This window comes from Notolepis coatsorum (assembly GCF_963971535.1).
Source record: "Notolepis coatsorum genome assembly, chromosome: 2".
Classification (NCBI taxonomy): Eukaryota; Metazoa; Chordata; class Actinopteri; order Aulopiformes; family Paralepididae; genus Notolepis; species Notolepis coatsorum.
The window spans coordinates 187655353-187677292 of record NC_140166.1 but is presented as its reverse complement, the minus strand read 5'-3'; positions in this window follow the sequence as shown (position 1 = coordinate 187677292).

Here is a 21940-nt window from a genome sequence, read left to right as displayed (position 1 = left end):
GACCCCCCAGCTAATTTAGACTCTCTCATCGTGACGGCCAACTGTATTGACGGGCGCCTCCGTGAAAGGAGACGTGAGAAGGTGCGATTACCAGTGGTCCTCGACACTCCCCGCATCTTCCAGCGTCACTGCCCACTTCTGGGTTTCCCCCTCCCACCGGCTCTCCTAGTGATACACCTGAGCCCATGCAATTAGGCCGAGCCTGTCTGAGAGCGGAGGAGAGGACTCGCCGATTCAACAAGAACTCTTGCTTGTACTGTGGTCAGACTGGTCACTTTATATCCACCTGCCCGTTGCGGCCAGCAAAAGGCTGGGCTCGTCCGTAGTCGGAGAGGTGCGTACGAGCCAAGCAAAAATTCCTTCTCTCATGCCCTCCCGTCCTCGGATCAGTGTTACGCTGTTGTGTCAAAATCAGTCCCATGTTTTTTCGGCCTTAATCGACTCCGGAGCCAACGAGAGCTTTATCGACGCCGAGGTGGCCAAGTCCTTGGGGTTGAAGTTAGATCCACTCGACTCACCTCTAGAGGCCAAGGCACTGAACGACATGCCGTTGGCTCGGATCAAGTTTCAGACCACCCCCGTTACTTTCTTTTTGTCCGGTAATCATCGGGAGGAGATCCGGTTATTTGTCATCTCTTGTCCTCTTACTCCGCTGGTGCTTGGCTATCCGTGGCTTAAAAGACACAACCCGCAAGTCGACTGGACCTCGAGCTAAGGGATGTCCTGGAGCAGCTACTGCCACGCTAACTGTTTGCACTCCGCTCAACCCTCCCTCCCTGATACTCCGTCTTCTCCACTTGAGGTCTCCGATTTGTCTTCCATTCCCAGGCCGTATCATGACCATGCCGCTGTGTTCTCTAAACAACGGGCAATGTCTCTGCCTCTGTCTCTGTCTCATTGGCTGTATGACTGCGCCATTGATCTCCTGCCGGGGGCTCCCCTGCCCAGAAGGCGCCTGTATAACGTCTTGTGCCCGGAACAAGAAGCGATGGGAAAATATATACAGGAATCTCTGGTGGGGGGCTTGATTCGTTCCTCATCGTCTCCCATGGGGGCGGGGTTCTTCTTTGTCGGCAAGAAGGATGGGAGCCTAAGACTGTGTATTGATTACCGGCGTCTTAATAACATCACGGTAAAGAATAAGTACCCGCTGCCTCTCATCAGCTCTGCCTTTGGTCATCTGCACGGTGCCACTGTCTTCTCCAAGTTGGACTTGCGCAGCGCATACCACCTCGTTCGCATTCGGAAGGATGACGAGTGGAAGACTGCTTTAAATACACCTATCGGCCACTTCGAGTTTCTCGTGATGCCGTTTGGCCTTACCAGCGCTCCTGCAGTATTCCAAAATCTTGTGAATGACTTACTCAGAGACATGAATGGACAGTTTTTGTTTACCTGGACCACCCTCCTGCTTCATAGCTGCCATCACCTGGGACATCGAGCGCACGGTCAGCGCACCCAACCCGACCCCGGGAAGGGTCCGCCTATCCGCCTCTTCGTCCCGGACTCCGCTCGTTCGGCTGTCCTACAGTGGGCACACTCCTCCAGGCTCACCTTTCACCCCGGGATTAGCTGCACCCTGGTGTTTTTGCGACCATGGAGACAGACACACAGGCCTTCGTGTTGGCCTGTACCACCTGCGCCCAGGGCAAGGTGACCCACTCAGCTCCATCGGGGCTCCTCCACCCGCTACCCATCCCACACCGGCCATGGTCTCACATATCTATTGACTTTGTCACAGGACTGCCCTCTTCAGACAGGAATACCGCCGTCCTAACCGTGGTAGACCAGTTTTCGTCGCAGTTCTGGCAGGCGTTCTGTGCCCTTATTGGCTCTTCAGCCAGTTTATCCTCTGGTTTTCACCCGCAGTCTAACGGGCAGACTGAGTGTGCCAACCAGGACATGGAGACAGCTCTACGCTGTGTGGTCGCTTCCAATCCGACCTCCTGGAGTCGGCAGCTGGTTTGGGTGGAGTACACTCACAACTTGCTCCAGAGCTCCGCTACTGGACTCTCCCCGTTCCAGTGTGCTCTCGGGTACCAACCTCCACTGTTTCCTGACCAAGAGGTGGAGGTCAGTATCCCGTCAGCCTGGGAGTTTGTTCGCCGCTGCCAACGAATGTGGAAGAAGGCTCGGTCTGCACTACTCGGCTCTGTTTCCCGATACCAGCAACAGCGCTATCGTCTGGGCCAGGAAGTGTGGCTGTCTACCCGCGACCTTCCTCTTAAGGTGGAATGCCGCAAATTGGCACCGAAATTCATGTGTCTCTGGCTGCCACGCTCTCTACGGGTCCATCCGACCTTTCATGTCTCCCGGATCAAGCCGTTTCTTCCTGCCCTCTGTCCCCTCCTGCCCCCGCCCGCCACCCCCCCCCCGGATTATCGATGACCATCCCGCCTACACGGTCCGGCGGCTCCTGGATGTGCGCCATTGGGGTCGGGGTCTACAGGACCCATCCATCGTGGCCAGCTTCCATGAGAAGCCTCCTGGTCTTCCCGGAGGTGCGACGGGTGGCACCCGTTGAGGGGGGGGTACTGTCACAGTTCCTACCTGGCTACTGCCTGAATACCTGACTACTCTTTTCTAATTAAATAAACCCCGTACTGGGTTTGAACAAGACCTGTCTATCATTGCTCTTCATCTGCATATTGGGTTCAATACCTCTGGTCATGACAGATACTGCATCCAGGTCTCCTCTGATGGTGCTCTGAGACTGACTGTAGTGGATACTGCACACCATGTATAAAGGAAGAAACTTGCAATCACATAATCAGTTTGTTCAAACTACTTTTCATATGAAACAAAATGTCATGTGATGAAAATGAGGACAAAAACATTTATTTTACATCAGTTCATCTGAGTTAGTATCCTTGGGGACCCAAAGTTTTAGCCCAATTCAGTATACTTAATAACATTGTGCTCTCCTATTAATGTTATTATTTATCCGCGACCCTGCCAGAATGTGCATGAACCACTTTTGGACCCAACAGTTGAGAAACACTGATGTCTGAAATTTGAAGATCTGAGTGATTGCAAGTGACCGGCAATACTCACTCACTCACTCACTCACTCACTCACTCACTCACTCACTCACTCACTCACTCACTCACTCACTCACTCACTCACTCACTCACTCACTCACTCACTCACTCACTCACTCACTCACTCACTCACTCACTCATTCACTCACTCACACATTCACTCACACACCCACTTGCTCACTCACTCACTCACTTGCTCACTCACTCACCCATTCACTCTAACCCATGACTTGAGAATTTTTATATTTTCTCCTACACACCTATCCATAACTTTCTCAGTCTGCATACTGACCAATAGTTTGAAATACCATTTGTTTCCCTACTGATTACTCAAATATCTGGCACGTGGATCTAGCGCTCCAAGTATGGTCCGTTTCAAGTGCATTTGTGACATAGTCACTCTATTGATTTATGAATTAAAGACTTCAACGCCCCAACACACAAAATAAGAAATCAGAATTTAGACATGTTTTAATTTTTTATTGAAAAGCGTTTGTTTACATTGGTAATGTTGTAAACACTGTAGCAAATCTAGGAAGGTTCCCATCTACGGTCCAAACAATTTACTCTCCATCTGGATCAAACTCAATGTGAATATAGGCTTACTGTACCCCCACACTGATATGGGCAAAATATTCCTGATTAGGGCTTTAAATGTCCATTGTCATCAGCAGCTCTGTAAAAGGCTGTAGGGTAGACTGGACCTGGGCATCATGCTGTGCAATGTGGCTTTATGCAAATATCTCTGCTTCCTCTGCTCCCCTATCACTCATGCATGCAGCTATTTGCATGTATATTGCAGATGCAGATAGCACCGTGCAGCGCCTGGGAGGGGTCTAGACGTCCAGCCTCTCAGTTTCTCTTCCACCTCACCTTCACTCCACCAACTTCTAAATCCTCCTGCCATCTCAGAACCTGGCTGCCATTTCTTTTGATACCTTTTCTATTATTTTGTCTCTAATATAATATAACCGCTCTCTCTCTCTCTCTCTCTCTCTCTCTCTCTCTCTCTCTCTCTCTCTCTCTCTCTCTCTCTCTCTCTTCCTTTCTCTGTATCTTTCTCTCTCTTTCTCTGTATTTTTCTGTGATCTTTTATGGTGTCTTTTTCTTCCATCATCAGTCCAGAGAGGGTGAAATTAATGTGAGCTGCTTTTTTTTCTTTTTTCTTTCACACGTCTATTGTGTGTCAGTGGAGCTTCCTGCCCCCAGCTTCACACAGGGTCATACCAGGCTCTCTGTTGCCATTCATAATTCTGATATTGGCTAACAAATTACTATCTTGCAATGATCCCTGGCTTTTGGAAGGTAGTGGGTAGGTAGTGGGTGTCGGTATAGCAGACCACAAAGAACATACAGTATACTATATCATATTCATCTTGAAATCAAATCAAATTAGAAAATACAGAAAGAAAGATGTTTTAGATTTTCTTTTGTTAGAATTTTGGTCCAAAACATATCTTAATGTGGCCATACTGGTCTACTGTGAGTGAGTTTCATTGAGCAGTGTAGCAGCAGTGCAGAGATAGTCCATCCTAAAGTTTCACAGAGGCTCTCCCTTCTAACCCTTCTGTAGTCCTTGACGACCGGCTAAACATCTGCACACATCGTCGCAACAACCAGAACCTGCAGATTCCTCCTGAGCAACGACAGAAGGATCCGCCCCTTCCTGACAAAAGAAGCCACTCAACTCCTCGTGCAATCAACAGTCATGTCTCGCTTGGACTACTGCAATGCACTGCTTGCTGGTCTACCGACCACCGCCACCAAGCCTCTTCAACTCATTCAGAACGCAGCCACCCTGATCTCCAACCTACCAAAGTCAGCCCATGTTACCCCACGTCTTAGAGACCTGCACTGGCTCCCCATCGCCGCACGAATCCGCTACAAGGTCCTCAACCTGGCATATCGCGCAGCAAAGGGAACGGCTCCCGCATATCTCAGGTCAATGGTCTCTAATTAGTAATTACACACCCTTGGAGTTGGACCCCTCCGCTCTACATCTTCTGGCCGCCTCAGACACACTCCTATCCGAGCTCCAGGAGGGTCATCAAAAAGAAGCAGCGTATTCTCGGTCCTTCCCACCACAGTTAGGACAGCCGAAACCCAACCAATCTGTCACTGTCCACTAAAAATCTAATCAAAATCCAATCAAATCAAATTTTTTTGTAACGCCCGACAACACACGTTAATGTCCCCATGGGCCGGACACGTCTTCTTTAAACAAGTCAAGAAGAAACATCATAATAAATCAAGAACAAAACAAAAACACCATAACCTGTTAACACATCCACCGCCGTTCACGTTGTACAGCGTTATTGCCCACCATGCGTTGTCTGCCAAACCACGCTGTACAGCGATATTGAGATCATATTTCATTTTTTCGCCATGGCATTCATAATTCAGCCACCCAGCCTCTGGTGATACAGTGGGACTTTGTGGTGCGCGAACGCCCTCTTGGGGGTGCGTGACATGAAAAGGCTAATGGCGGTGCTATGGTGTTATTTTACTAATATACGTTATTTCAAATGGGGATTTTCCGGGACCGGTGCGCTATTATTGTGGCAGCGTATTTATGCTCATGTGTTTGCCTACACTTCATGTGTTCTTGGAGGGAACCTGTAAAAAGCCTAATAACAGAACACCTCAACCAACTCGCTGAGCAGCTACGGACATATTTCCCACCTATGGATGCATCTCAGACGTTGATTCAACCCATTTGAAGTTTCCCCTCCTGTCACTACAACAGCAGCAGCAACAGCTGATCGACCATCTAATGGAGCGCTGCTGCTGCGGTTCAAACGAAAGCCACTTGTGGATTTTTGGACCGAGGCAATGACAGCATCATACCCAGACCTGGCAACGCAAGCCGTGAGGATTTGAATGCCCTTCGCCAAAATATCACCAAAGACTGCATGATGTTGAGAAGGACTTGCGCATTAAACTGTCTTCAATTGCCAAATCAGCAAACTTCGCAGAGCTTTGTGCAAAGATGCAGGCCCATCCGTAGCATTAAGCCGACAGACGAGGGCAAAGTGCTGCGAAGTGCGCTCGAGTGCGTGACGGCCTGGGCCGTCCGGAATATTATTATTGCTACCAGGTTAGTGCTGGTTTTAATATAGTATTTAAAATTAAATGCAGGTAGAACATGACTCCACTATAACAGAGAAAACAACACAAACCCTTACCCAAGCAAAAGCAATTGCAATTATGATTAATCTCAGGCCTACTGGGAATTATGCCTTTCTCTCTCTCTCTCTCTCCCTTCCCTTCCACTCCCGCTATCTGCCCCCTTGCTCTCTTTCTGCAGGCCACTGCACTTGAAAATCCATGAAAATGCGTTTTGTTTTAGTTTTTTGGCCAATCTGTTTCTGAGTATATGTAATTCTCATTTTGTTCTTTCGTGTGGTGAAGTATTTTATTTGTTGAAATTTGAGTAAAATGACTGGTGTAACCTACATTTTCGTTAATAACTGCTGCTGATTGATAGCTGGTTAATTGTTGTGCGCTCGCTAAGGCAAGGATCTTTACTTGGTTTCATATTATTATTCTCCCAATTTTTGTGAACGTGAGAACTCATAGGCCTACTGCACTTTATATGTGTTCTTATTGGATTAAACCTGATGCCTTTAGTGCGCCTATGAATAGACTGTTGCCTTTTTTATGTTGGGCATTGGGGGGTGCGTCAGCTAGGTCGGGAGGTGACGGGGGGTGCACAGCCAAAAAAGTTTGGGAACCGCTGATCTAGGACAGTGATTCCCAACCTGGGGTCCGCGGACCCCCTGGGGGTCCGCCAGGGGGCGCAGGGGGTCCGCCAGACCACAGATGATTTGAGGTATTTTTTTTTCATTTTTTTTTTCAGATAAATATTTAATTGGCATATTTTTATCATCAGAAGCATGAATAGTCTCTCCACTACAATAAAAAATAAAGATAAATAAATAAACATCTAGACATGATTTTTGAACGTTAACAGTAGGCTACCGGGTAGCCGCTAAAACGCGAATCAGTTGACTGTATCACTTTCTGTAGCTAGCCTAGCACGCTAGTTAACTTTCTCGGCTCGTCTGCAGTCAGCCGCCAGAGGCGAAAATGTGTGACAAACGAAAAGGAGATGACGGCAGCTCATCTGCAAAAAAAGTTAGGACCTACAGCAATCGCGAAAATTACATCACCATGGGCTTCACTGAGGGACCAGACAAACGACCTGAGTGTGTGATTTGTGGAGAAAAGTTGGCAAACTCGAGCCTGAAGCCCAGCAAGCTGAAGAGACATCAGGCGTCTAAGCACCCAGAAACCGTTGGGAAGGATCCGGACTTTTTTCGGAGGAAAGAACAGTCTCTCAAGGCGAACAAGCCTGTTGATGTTAGAGTAGCGTGGAGCAGGGGTGGCAGTGATTTACAGAAGGCTACCGAAGCCTCCTTTGAGTGTTCGCTTTTAATTGCAAAAGCAAAGAAACCGCACAATATTGGCGAGCAGCTCATCAAACCAGCCTGCATCAAAATGGTTTAGAAACTGTGCGGCCCACAGGTGGCGGATAAACTAAAATCAGTAGTACCACTCTCGAACAATGTAGTGAAAGACCGAATTGATAAGATGTCAAGTGATTGCGAGCAGCAGCTGTCAGAAAAGCTTAGAAAGGGTCCATTTGCCATACAACTTGATGAAACTACAACTGTCGCAGACGAGGCTGTGCTCATCGTTTATGTGCAATATATCGAAAATGAGGATCTGAAGCAGGACATTCTCATGTCAGTCAACCTTACTACCACCACTCGAGGTGAGGATATTTTTACTGCAGTGGATTCTTACTTCATTCAACATAAATGCAAACCGTTCACCATTAGGGCCTGATTTGAGAGGATGAATACAGGATTTGAATATTGGCCAAAATTTTGAAATACATATGGTGCAAGATTAGGTTTGTTGATTGAAGGCACAAGTCAAAGAAGCATAGTGGGTCTAATTATGATGCATATGCCTGTGTATAAGCAGTTTGCTATTAAAATGACAAAAAAAAGTATTAAAATGACAAAAAGAAATATTTTATGGTATTTTATTAGGAGGGGGGTCCAGGAATTTCATCAGAGATGTTTGGGGGTCCCTGGGAGAAAAAAGGTTGGGAACCCCTGATCTAGGAGATCAACGTCAAATAAGTGGGATCTTTTTCCTCCAGTCTCGTCGGCGAACGGTAAGAGGACGCTAACGTCATTTTCAGCCCAATTGTCTATTCATTTCACCGCAAACCGATCTGATCAATATATCACCCATACTATATAAAGCATTTACTGACGATCATGGAATTATAAACGACCCCCCCCCCCTTTCAACCGCGCATGATGACGCATAACGTATACGATCATGTACAGTTGAATTTCTTTATATAGCGTGTCTAGGGAATAGACGGCAATCGATAATCTATATATGCGTTTAGGCCTATAGCTCACGTTCTAGGAATTACTGCAGAAAACGATAAAAACATACTTATATTCTAGAAGGTTAGGTAAGGTAAGATTATTACTGAAGTGAGGAGATTATATGACCAGAGAAACAAAACACTAGTGCTAATACAGTTAAGCAGCTGGCCTCCAGCGTAGGACAATGGATGAAAATATCACAACACTTAGTTACTCTGTAATGAAAACAAGGTGCAATTGTATTTTTATCTACCAATGTAACTGGTTAACTTAGGATCATTTAAGATAATTATCTAGAAAGATCTGTTTTAAATAGGTTATGCCTTATTCTGATCTTAATAAGGAATGTTTTATATTGAAATGTGTGTTCTTGAAAGAGGAAGCTGGAAATTCATATATTATGTGTTATAACTGTAATAGTAACAATGTTTTAGTATTAAAATGAGTTGTAAAGAATTACTGTCTGAAAGCTTGGCAGTTAGGTAAGCCACGCCTACTTTTTCAAAGTCAAACCGAAACTGTTGTGGATTGGAGGAAAACCTGAGATAAGGTCACTGGCTGTGATGTCATCACCCTGGAATCTGGCCTGCTATAAATACAGGGCCACCAAGACACTAGGGGGAAAAAGGATTGAGAATACAGAAGAAGACTGAACAAGCCTCGACCACTCTACATATCTACGCCGCTATACACAGAACGAGATCACGGACGACGGTGTTGACCATACCAATGAACATTCTTGTAAAAGTAGTTTGGAGATCCGGTGCAAAGCTTGAATTATTGTAACCATCCAGTGTTTTTGAGCAACAGCAAGAGTTTTTTATGAAGCAGCCATCGTCTTGCTTCTGTTAATAAACTTGCCACAAATCAGGAGCGCATGTTTGGAAATCCATTTTTACAGTTGGGTTGATACCAACGCAGGTAGATAGAACATTGTATCTTTATCAGATACTACACTGTAGGAATATTTCGCCTAAAGGTACATGCCTAAGTAAATGGAAGATTGGCTCCACTTCTGCAAGGTCAATTTGCATGTTCTTGGTATCTAGGAACATCTAGGGACCTGGGGGTATGTATTTCCAGTGTCAGAAATATTGTCTCTGTTACTAGGCTGAGTAAATTGTAATGAAGAAAAGGAGAATATAAATTATGATTTATGATTTTTGCATCTTTGATCATGTTAAATCTGCGGGGTACGAGAAAATGCTCACTGAGCTCATTCACCACCTTATTGAGATCATGTGTACAAAAAATCTAAGCAAATGAATAAAGGGAAGATGATTAAACAGAAGGATTTGTAGATACAGTAATTAATGATAATCGATTTTAATTATAAATTCATATTTGACCTTGAACTTGACCTTGACCTTATTATGGCCAAATCATACATCTATGGATAGGGAAAATGCTCCTCTTTCCAATTGTTAGGGTTTGAAACCGACCTCAAACGCACGGCACAGACAGGTAGTTGGGAGTTAGCCAAATACTAGGGCGTATTTATTTTCAGAGTCAAAAAGGAGCAAGTAACAATCTTGAAAACAAAGGGAGACTGCCTTCAGCAGAGTTCTCTGCGGCTTTGCAGATCCTCTTGGTGTTCGAGGTGGGGAAACGGTGTTGACGCCGAAGCGGCTCTGCAGATACTCCCAGCTTCAACTCGAGGTGGAAAAGAGAGAGAGAGAGCGAGATCAATAACAGTCCACATCACACAGAGGCAGTGCGGTCTCCTCCTCCCTTAGCTGAGTCCAGAACAAACAAAACGATATCTTCAGTGTTCACACTGAACAACACACAATCTTAGCTGAGGGTCAGTGCAAAACAAAAACGATAATCTTCAGTGTCTCTTCTAAACACACACCCCAGCTGAGTCCAGTGCAAGAAAAATGATAATCTTCAGTGTCTCCTTTAACACACAACTTAGCTGAGTCAAGTGTAAGCAAAAATAGAACTTCTTCAAAACACACAAAACAGAATAGTCCAAAAAGGGGTTTGGTTCAAACTCACCAAAGCGCAAGAGTAAAGCGGGTAAACGAGGCGCAGCTCAAAACGGGGGGACAAGGTCTTCACCAGCGGCAATCCACAGATGTCCTGGAGGGAGAGTAGACGAGGCACAGCAACGGGGAACAACAGGCAGAAACAGAAGTATTCAAAACGACCCAACATCGATTGAAGGGAAGTCCCAGTATAAAAAGCCTCTGGGGCGCTAATCAAAAACTATGACAGGTGCGTGCTGGAAATTGATACTTGACCTAGAAGTGTGCGTTAGGCAACAGACCAATCATCACAGTACCTTAAGAAGCGTGTGGCGGGGAATGAACCAATCCTCACAGTACCCCCCCCTCCACGGGAGCCACCCGGCGACCCACTCGGCCCCGGCCTGCCCGGATGGGACCGAAGGAAGGACTGGACGCCGCCTGAAGACACTGGGCATGACAGGAGGGGCTCCACCCCCTGATGGTGCCGGAGGACCAGGCGATGTGGGGCTCATGCAGCGCGAGCCAGGGCCGACCCAGGACTACCGGGACAAGAGGGGATCTGGTAATGAAAAACTGGAGTCTCTCAACGTGGTTACCAGCCACGGTGAGGAGGACAGGACAGGTGCGTTGAGTGATGTCAGCCAGGCGGCGATGATCCAGCGCGAAGACCTCCAAGGGCCTCTCGAGGTCCTCAAGTGGAATGTTGGCCCGGGTGGCAAACTCAACATCCAGGAAACTCCCATCAGCACCAGAGTCAATGAATGCACCCACCGTCGCCCGCTGGTCCGCCCAGGCTAGGGTGACGTTCGTCAGACGGTTAGGTGGTGCACGGGTGGGGGAACAGGAAAAACGGCTCACCAGGATCTCCCGGGGTCCCGGCGAGCCTGGTCTTCTTGGCCGGGTAGGGCAATTGGAGACACGGTGTCCATCCCGGCCGCAGTAGAGGCAAAGGCCGGACCTGAGCCTGGACTCCCGTTCGGCCGGGCTAAGGCGGGTGCGTCCCAGCTGCATGAGTTCCTCCTCGGTCACAGCCCGGGAGGGAAAAAACCCACCAGTCACGGAGGGGGCAGGACGGTCAGCAGAACGGTCCCGATGACGGGGGGTCTGGGGAACGTCTGGGGGTCCTAGTCGTGCTCGCTCACGCCTTCTCTCCCGGAGGCGTCCATCGATGCGGATAGCGAGGCTGATCAGGCCCTCGAGAGAATCGGGCTCCTCTTGGGCCGCGAGCTGGTCCCTTACTGCGTCGTTGAGCCCCCTTAGGAAGGTGAGACGAAGCGCTTGATCGTTCCAACCGCTCTCCGTTGCGGCCAGTCTGAACTCCAGCGCGTAGTCTCTGACACTGCCACTGTCCTGCCGGAAGGTGCCCAACCGAGCTCCTGGGTCCTGGCCACGAGCTGGGTGGTGGAAAACCCTTCGGAGCTCTGCCACGAAGTCTGGGTAGGATAAACAAAAATCGGCCCTCATAGCCCAGGAAGCAGTGACCCACTGTGCTGCTCGGCCCGTGAGCAGGTTAGTCATGTAGGCTACTCGGGCTCCCTCTGACGAAAAACGGCTGGGTTGATGAAGGAAGACCAACTCACACTGCATGATGAATGTGGCACAATCCTCGAAGTTACCCTCGAACAGACGTGGTTCGGAGAGACAGGGCTCCCGAGGTGCGAGGTCTGCCGTGGGTGGTGAGCTGGCTGAGACTCCTGGGACAGGTGGGGTTAAAAGCAGAGTGTTTAATGCTGTACTGAGAGCCTGTAGCTGGTGCAGAACAACAGCCTGCTGATACCCCTGGGTAGTCTGCTGGGTGGCCAGAGTGTCAATGGCATCCAGAATAAGCTGGACCTCGGCCCAGAAGTCCTGTAAAGCACTGTTGGGTGTGGTCGTTGACCAACTCGATCTGGACCGCCAACGCTGCCCTGACCCTGTCTGTGTCATGGTCGGGTCGTAATGTTAGGGTTTGAAACCGACCTCAAACGCACGGCACAGACAGGTAGTTCAGAGTTAGCCAAATACTAGGGCGTATTTATTTTCAGAGTCAAAAAGGAGAAAGTAACAATCTTGAAAACAAAGGGAGACTGCCTTCAGCAGAGTTCTCTGCGGCTCTGCAGATCCTCTTGGTGTTCGAGGTGGGAAAACGGTGTTGACGCCGAAGGGGCTCTGCAGATACTCCCAGCTTCAACTCAAGGTGGAAAAGAGAGAGAGAGAGAGAGATCAATAACAGTCCACATCACACAGAGGCAGTGCGGTCTCCTCCTCCCTTAGCTGAGTCCAGAACAAACAAAACGATATCTTCAGTGTTCACCACAACACACAATCTTAGCTGAGGGTCAGTGCAAAACAAAAACGATAATCTTCAGTGTCTCTTCTAAACACACACCCCAGCTGAGTCCAGTGCAAGCAAAATGATAATCTTCAGTGTCTCCTTTAACACACAACTTAGCTGAGTCAAGTGTAAGCAAAAATAGAACTCTTCAGTGTTCTTCAAAACACACAAAACAGAATAGTCCAAAAAGGGGTTTGGTTCAAACTCACCAAAGCGCAAGAGTAAAGCGGGTAAACGAGGCGCAGCTCAAAACGGGGGGACAAGGTCTTCACCAGCAGCAATCCACAGATGTCCTGGAGGGAGAGTAGACGAGGCACAGCAACGGGGAACAACAGGCAGAAACAGAAGTATTCAAAACGACCCGACATCGATTGAAGGGAAGTCCCAGTATAAAAAGCCTCTGGGGCGCTAATCAAAAACCATGACAGGTGCGTGCTGGAAATTGATACTTGACCTAGAAGTGTGCGTTAGGCAACGGACCAATCATCACAGTACCTTAAGAAGCGTGTGGCGGGGAATGAACCAATCCTCACACCAATGGCAGGGTTGAATCTGGATTTAGTCATTTCCTTGCGGTTTTTACGATAATTAGCATTTTCCGATAAATTCGTATTTCCGATAAATCGTATAAAACATCTGTAAAAATGAAAATATACACTTTGACTACTGTTTTTGATAGGGTTATGGTCTTTACTCTTGGCTACAAAAAAAATATTTAAAAACATTAACCTCTTAACATCCAAGGGCCCACATGTGGACGATTCTTTGCCGACCTCTAGTGGCTCGGATGTGCATTTCTTTTAATACAATATATAGATTGAATTAAAGCCCTATTTGTTGCCTGTTGAGTGTGCCCCAAAGTATGCAAAAGTACACATTACCACCCCCGACTCCCGGGGCTCTAGCTCCGTCAATCATTTGGCGATCTCATCATCATCATCATTTATTTATTCGTACATGGAATTACCACAGTCCAACAGTACATATTCATATAATTCACCAAAAATACCATGGCCGAAAGGAACAGGAAGAAGAAAAAATCTTATATACATGCCCCTACACACACACAACACACCGATAGACATATTGTGTAAAACCAAACAGAATATACCCATTTTGCAAAAAAAATTAAACATCAACACAACCAAATTAAATCAACATAAATAAACCCATTTTGTCTATCTATCAGTCAAACTACATATTTAGGTTCATTCATTTACACACACACACACCCCCCCCCCCCCCACACACACACACACTTATATAATGTATTATACTTCTATATACTATCTAATTTCTATTTTATTATAATATAACTAAATCATACTATTTATTCTACACCATATTGGTACAGTATTATACAATATTTTAATATATTATTATTCTATGTTACGCTGCTATATACTATATTACTATACTCATACTGGCCTACACTACAACTCTATGCTATGTCATCCTGACACGCTAAACTCCAATATTATACTAAACTGTGCTATACTGTCTATGTATCTTTTCCCTGCACAACCTTTTGAAGTGAAATATATTAGTGGAACTCTTTTCATCGTTCTGCAAAGAGTTCCATAGTTTGATACCTATAACTGAGGTGCACCTTTGTTTTAAGGTTGTTCGTGCAAATTGGTGTTTAAAATTTAATTTCCTTCTGCTGTCATCTGGACAGGGAACGAACAACCTCTGTATATTTGCTGGTAATACTCTGTGTAACTGAGGGGTACAACTCCCTGACTGTATTGTTAGATATGATATTTAATACCACTACCTCATGTACTTTAACTTCTGGCCACCCAGTACAAGATATAAGTATGATGAACACTTTCCCACCTGATGAAACGAACCAACACAAATGTACCAAATCTAAAGTTTAATACAGCAAAGGGTGTATACAACGATCACTTAATTACATTTATGATTTGAAATATGGAATATGCACTTTTATGGCAAATGAGTATTCGTAGGTAAATCAACATTGAATGTCCAATCTCTGGTTGCGCAGGGAGTAAGTATACAACCTGGAATATTTAGGAAACGATAGCGATGGTACTTAAATGATTATAGCTGGATACACTAAGGGGGGGGGGGGGGTCCCGCTGGTTGTAAGACAGTAGGAGGGGGGGGTTAGAGAAGCCGCTGGCGGTATCCCATCTGGCCGACGGTGTCTTGGGAGAATCCAAAGTCTTGGACACGGTGCCCACAGAACCTCGGGCCGCAGACGAATACAGCTGGACCCTCTGTGGAACGGTATCTGCCGGTCCACAACGGAGAGACGTGGTGCGACCTCACGTGTAGAGCGCCGCCTCACCTGGAGTCCTCTCCGGGGGGTAATTCCAACACTCGGCAGTGTTGGCCTTTATCCATGGAATAATCAAAGCACACAAAGCATAATCCAAGAGCCGTGGAAGGCTCGCCGTCGTCTGGGTAGAGTAATCCAATATACAGGTCCAGTCGCTCTTGACCCGGAGCTCCTCGGATGCAATCACCACTAGGGGTCTGACCAGCCTGGTTAAGCGTCCAGATAACGTCAGGAACGATGGGGGTACTGATAACTGTAGGACTCTAACCGAACGATGCACCATACATAAATAGACTATTATTAGCTTAATAGAATACGTCCAACTCGACGGTATGGTGCCAAACTATGACCATTCAACTATTAATCTACACGATATCTCAATGCCTATTCTGGGCCAAGTAGGCCTTACTACACCGCACGTGCGTCGTGGGGAGGCTTTTGCGTCTGTCACTCTGTTGGAGGGTAAAGAACTGGACTAAAAAGAAAGTTCTACTTTACGAGCGCCATATATATATGCGCTATGAACAAATAGTACCATTCGTATTTCGCCCGGCATATTACTGCGCGGAACCGGGGGTTGCCTCGACATGTTAGGCGGCACGATTGAACTTGGACCTAGGGGGTATGGCAACCTGGCGCCAGGTTCTCGTCCAATGGTAGAATGAAACTATTATGGGCTGTTTAGTAGAAACGGGGATATTCAATGCATATTGTACAAGGAATATACAGGGGATATCAAACGATATACAAATACAATTAAATATATATATATAAATAAATATACATATTCGGTTTAATCTGATCCTTCACAACAGCCGCCCCCTAATTAGTCCCACCTAATTAGCTAAGCAGAGACAGATTAACCGCACTGTCTTCCACTCAAGGTCCGCTGTAAGGGTCAGTCAACTCACAAAGTCATAGGGTCATGGTCATCATCGATAGTATCTGGGAGTCGGGGCAGTTCTATGAGCCTCGCCACGGGCCGTGTGTAGGTGCGCCCTTGGACGAGTACTTCAGCTGCTCGGACCTTGCCATCGGCACCGGTGATCACTTTGCTTACGCGGCCGGCCGGCCACATAGCTCTGGGGAGTGACTGGTCAACTATCATGACGACTGTTCCTTCTGTCAAGTTGTCTCTCTCTTTTACCCACTTCTGGCGGGTCTGTAGAGACGGTAGGTAGTGAAGTAGGAAGCTGCTCCAAAACTTGTCAGCTAGTACTTGGCTGTACCTCCACATTCTTCGGCCGTTCGCTTCTTCAGGCCTGTACATTGTCTGGGGTAGCGCGGGGTCCAGCCGCCCAATTAGGAGTGTGTTGGGGGTGACTGGGTCGACATCTGCTACATCACTGGAGACGTAACCGAGGGGCTTTGAGTTCAATACTCCCTCGATCTCCGTGAGGACTGTCATTAGGACTTCCTCTGCCACAGTCTGGGCTCCGAGTACGGCATACAGGGCTGTCTTTATAGAACGTACTTCTCGTTCCCAGGTTCCACCGAAGTGGGGTGCGTTCGGGGGATTAAACTGGAAGTCAATCTGGGCTGGAGCGAGGTGGGTCTTAAGTTCTGGGCCCATAGCTTGGAAGCTCTCTCTCAGCTCTCTTTCTCCGCCTTTGAAGTTGGTCCCGTGATCAGACAACAATGTAGACGGTTTTCCTTTCCGTGATATGAATCTCCGGAAGGCCATAAGGAATGAGTCTGTGCTCATGGTCGGAAGGAGCTCGATATGTATCGCTCTGGTGGTCATGCATTTGAATACAATACCCCACCGCTTCTCGGTGCCTCTTCCTCTCTTTATATACAACGGGCCAAAACAGTCCATGCCTGTGGAGTGGAATGGCTTGTCGCCGATTCGGAGGCGACAGGGGGGTAGGTCAGCCATCCGTGGTATGCTGGGCTGCGCGCGCCACTTACGGCAGTCTAGACAGGTTCGCTGGAAGCGCCGTACTGCTTCTCTCCCTTGCAATATCCAATAACGACGTCTGATCTCCGCGAAGACTCTCTCTGCTCCTGCGTGGTGTACATCCTCGTCGTATTTCTTTATGATCAGCTCTGTGACCTTGTGTCGGCTGTTCAAGACGATCGGGTGCTTAATGTCATCTGGTAGATCGGGGGCTCTCCGCAGGCGACCACCCACTCTGATGAGATTATGTGCGTCACTCTCTGGTGCCAGGTGAATCAGTCTGCTGTCTGATGGGACGGGGTTTCCTCCCTGTAGACAGTCTAGCTCATCGGGGAACAAGTCTCTCTGGGCTCGTTGTAGTAGAAGAAGTTCTGCTTCTTCGTAGTCAGCTGCTGACATGTCAGTGGTGGACTGAATCTCTGGGTGGTGCCGCAGGAATGTTCTTTGTTGCGCACTCTCTAGGGTAATGCAATCATCTATGTTGGGGTCTGTGGAGGCGACAGTGCTCAGTCCACAAAACATAGGCTTCTTGTTCTCAGCCTCCTCGTTACTTGCTTCCCTCGGGGTGGGCGTAGGCCAATCTCCTTCCGGGAGCTGGAGGAATGCTGGTCCGTCACTGTAGATGTTGCGACGGGTTAGGTCATCCAGGGACATTCCTCGGGTGATGACGTCAGCTGGGTTGTGTTTGGTATCCACATACCTCCAGCTTGCTTCTTCTGTTAATTCTTGAATCTCGGTGACTCTGACTCCCACGAAGACTTTGTATCTGCATGAATCAGACTTAATCCATGTGAGTACTGTCGTGGAATCTGACCACAAGATTGTTCTATGCACCGGAATGGTGAGTTCACGTTGGATTAACGTGGCTAGATGCGCTCCTGCGAGGGCTGCGCAGAGCTCTAGACGTGGGATAGATTGTTGCTTACGTGGTGCTATTCTTGAGCGGGCCAGTATGAAAGCAGTGTGTATCTCTCCTCCCATCTCTTGGGCACGCAAATAGGCAACCGATCCGTAGGCTACTTCGGAGGCGTCGCTGAAGACGTGTAGCTCAATCTCGCATGTCTCTGGCCTCACTGTGGATGGGAAGTAGCTGCGGCGTATATTGACACCTGGGAGTGAGCGGAGTTCCGTCTCCCACTCTCTCCATGTTGAGGCAAGGTGTGCGGGTATTGGGTCGTCCCAGCCCTGGTCCTTGTCCCATAGTGCTCGTACAATCATCTTTGCCCTGGTGGTGTAAGGTAGAATACATCCCAACGGGTCATATTGTCTGGCGAGTGTTCTGTACACACTCCGTCTGGTGGTCGGTATCGCCGCCGACCTTCCTTGCTCTGGAGCCAAGGGTTTGTGTCTATAGTGGAGCGAGTCTGTTTTGAAGCGCCAGACTAATCCTAGTGTCATTTCCTGGGCTTCTCCTGGGATTGTCGCCATCCAGGTCTCGCTGCTGGCAGCCTTGTCTGCGGAGGAGAGGCTGCGCAATACGTGCGGGTCACTGCTGGCCCACTGCCTGAGATCAAAGCCTCCTTTGATTAGGGAGGCGCGTAACTTGATTAGGAGAGCCTCGGCTTCTTCTTGAGTCGAGACGCTTTGTAGACAGTTGTCTACGTAGAAACTGTTCTTCACACTGTGTTGGACCTCTTCATCTGCTGCTGGGTCCTCTGTGACGTGTTTCTGTAGTGCAAATGTAGCACAGCACGGGCTGCATGTGGTTCCGAAGGGGAGTACTTCCCACTGGTAGATGGATGGGTTCTCATCTCCGATCTTCTCTCTCCATAGGAACCGTAGCAGAGGCTTGTCCTCCTCTACTAGTCTCACCTGCAAGAACATCCCTTTGATATCCCCGCTTATAGCCACCTTGTCCTGGCGGAAGCGCAGTAGCACGCCTAGTAGGGAGGGGCCGAGTGTGGGGCCGGGCAAGAGCTCTTTATTCAGATTTTGGGATCCGATCTGGTAGCTGCAGTTAAACACAATGCGATCCTTGCCGTTGTGATGGACCTTGTGATGCGGCACGTACCATGATTCGGTCGTCTGATCGGCCTCTTTAATGTCAATCTTTGTTACGTGTCCCGCTGTGATTAGCTTCTCAATCTCAGCTCGGTACACACTCTGTTGAGCGGGGTCTTTGGCTAGGCGCCGCTCTGTGTTCAGTAGATAGCGCTCCGTGGCGTCTTTCTTTGCGTGAAAGGGGGGCATTCCCTCTCGCCTCAGGAGTGGAGTTGCGTATCTCATCACTCCGCCGACTGTGACTCTCTTAGTCCCCTGCTCGAGTAGGTTGATGGCGTAAATGTCTTCTTTAGAGCGAATGTCTTTCTTTTCGTTCTTAAAGGGCATTGTCTCTAGGGTCCATAGCCTCTCGACATGCTGCAGGAGAGTGGTGTCTTCTTCTGTCGTTCTGGAGTGGAAGCAGCTAGTGGCTGCTGTTCGGTTGAGAGATTTAGCGAGGGGGCCTTGCAATGTCCATCCTAGGCGGGTCTCGACTGCTGCAGGACAGCCTCGGGGGCCTGTATGGACCCGGTCAATCGGGACTATGAGTTCTGCATGGTCGGAGCCTATCAACAGGGTCGGGGTAGCGCCGTCTATGAGCGGGATAGGTAATTGACGCAGGTGCACATATTTATCCATCAACTTGGTGACAGGGTAGGTGTACTGCGATAGTCTTATTTCTTGGCTGGTGAAAGCATTTGTGATCTTGTACCGTCGCTCTGGCTGCCCGTTGGCTGCGATAGTGAAGGAGACATTCTCGCCCTTTATCGTCTTTAAATCTCTTCTTATTGTCCGAATCGTCATTTCGTTCTTGCTCCCCCGCAGTCCCAGCTGAGTCGCAGCGGAGGCGAGCAGAAGGGTCTTCTCTGACCCGTCATCAAGGACGGCGTAAGTGTCCATGACTTTATCCTGGTAGCTCAATGTCACACGGACTACCTTTAAGAGCACTTGAGCTCCGTTGCTGCTGGCGGGGTCAATGTACATGACACTTGCCTTGGTGCCGCTCCGTGGTGCAGGTATAGGCCGTCTTCCGTTACTATCGTGTAGTATATCTAGATGGGCTCCATCGCACCGGCTGCACCTTTTCTTTAGGCGGCATTCGGCTGCCATGTGGGGCCGCGCACATCGATAACAGCGCCGGTTGGACTTTATCCATTGGCTCACTTCTTCTGCATTCATCTTTGTGAATGAGTCACATTGTGACAGCCAGTGTTCTTTCTCACAGTAGGGACACGCTATCTTCCACTTCTCCTTTCTCGAGGGGGTGCTGTGACTCTTACTGCTCGGTACTGACTCTGATTGGTGCATGACAGTCACCGATCTTCTTCCATCACTTATTCTCCTGGGTCCCTCTCTGGAGCTTGGCGTGCTCCGCCCGAAAGTGTCCAGGCGTAAGCTGCTGACCTCTCTCGCCAGGAAGTCGGCCAGATCAAGGAGGGATGGCTCGGGGCCGTCGGGATCTCGGTAGTCCCTCTGCCGCCGAAAGCGCTCCTGTCTTGCGGGTGGCAGCTTCTCCAAAATCCTCTCAACGTTAGAGTTGGCGTACAGCTCATGCCTGCCCTTCTCCCGTTGAGCTCCCAGCATCCCCACCAGGGACTGCACTTTGATTGACAGGTCGTCTAGTGAGCGATTGTCTGTGGCTGGGGGTAGGCGGTCAATATGCCTTATCTCCTGGATTACGTAATCCCATATACGTCCATATCTTTGATCCAGCGCTGCAAGGGCCGCTGTGTATGGGGTCGAGGAGGTAGCATAGGCTAGCGCTATATTGTGCGCTCGCGGTACTTTCAGGTGCTTCAATAATATTGCATACTTGTGGCGTTCATCAGCGACATCCACCATCATTGTCTCTAAGCACATCCGGAGCTCCGTGTACTGTGCTCGACTCTCATAGGCGAAGTCTGGGAATGACGGCGTGGCGTTGTATGACGCCGTGGATGGCTGATACATCGGCGAGCGTTGGGGGAGAGACCTCCTGGGCGAGTCCCCTCTTGCGCCTCGCTGTGGGCTGGTACTGGCAGGGTACCATGGCCCGCTGGTCCAGGTACTGTTCCTCGGGGCTGGTCGTGCGTCGTGCTCACCCGTGAATAGAGTCGGGGGTCTGTAGCGCAGCGCCGCGGGGGTATAGCCTGGACTGTATGGGACCTCCTGGTCCGGTGGAGTACTGTGCTGTCGTCGGGCTTGGTTCTCCTCTTCTCCCTCTTCTTCTTCTATCAAATCTTCCAGATCTTGTAATCGTTTATTTAGCTTCTCCGCAGTGTAGGCCGCTCCTTCCTTGTAGCTGGGTCTCGCTTGGACCGGTATGGGAAGGGGGTCTGCGGGGGGTCTAGACTCGGTCTGTTGGTCAAGTTCAGGGTCGCTTGCTCGTTGCGGTGACGCTGCTCTTGACTGCTGTCTCGACGAGTTCCTTGAGCCCCTGGTGGAGGGAGAGGGAGTTGTCCTTTTAATCAGCTGCTCCATTAGCTGCGCTTGTTGCTTGTCGCGCTCGGCTTGTATCCTGTCGCGCTCTGCGTCTCTTTGGGCATCGGCAGCGGCGCGCTGGGCGGCGGCGGCGGCGCGCTCTGCTTCTCTTTGGGCACCGGCAGCGGCGCGCTGGGCGTCGGCGGCGGCGCGCTCTGTTTCTCTTTGGGCACCGGCAGCGGCGCGCTGGGCGTCGGCCCGGTCTCTTGCCATATTCTCTTCCATCTGGAAACGTCTCATCTCCAGACGTGTGCGCTGTTCTTCGCTCCGTTGCTGCGCTTGGAGGTGTTCGCGCTCGCCAAGCATCTGTGCTTGGAGCCGATCGCGCTCGGCGGAGGCTGTCAGGCTGACGAGGAACGCCTGTTGTAGTGTCCTCTCCGCTTCGTTGGGGGAAGGCGGTAGTGGAGGTGAGCCGCTCCTGCGTGAGCCGCTCCTGGGGGTACTCGTTGGGGAGTCCTGGAGCTCTAGTTCCTCGGCGCTCTCCTCCTCTTCCTCCGTGCAGAGTTCTCTCTCTGTAGGGTTGTCTTCCTCCCGGGGCTTGTCGGGGACT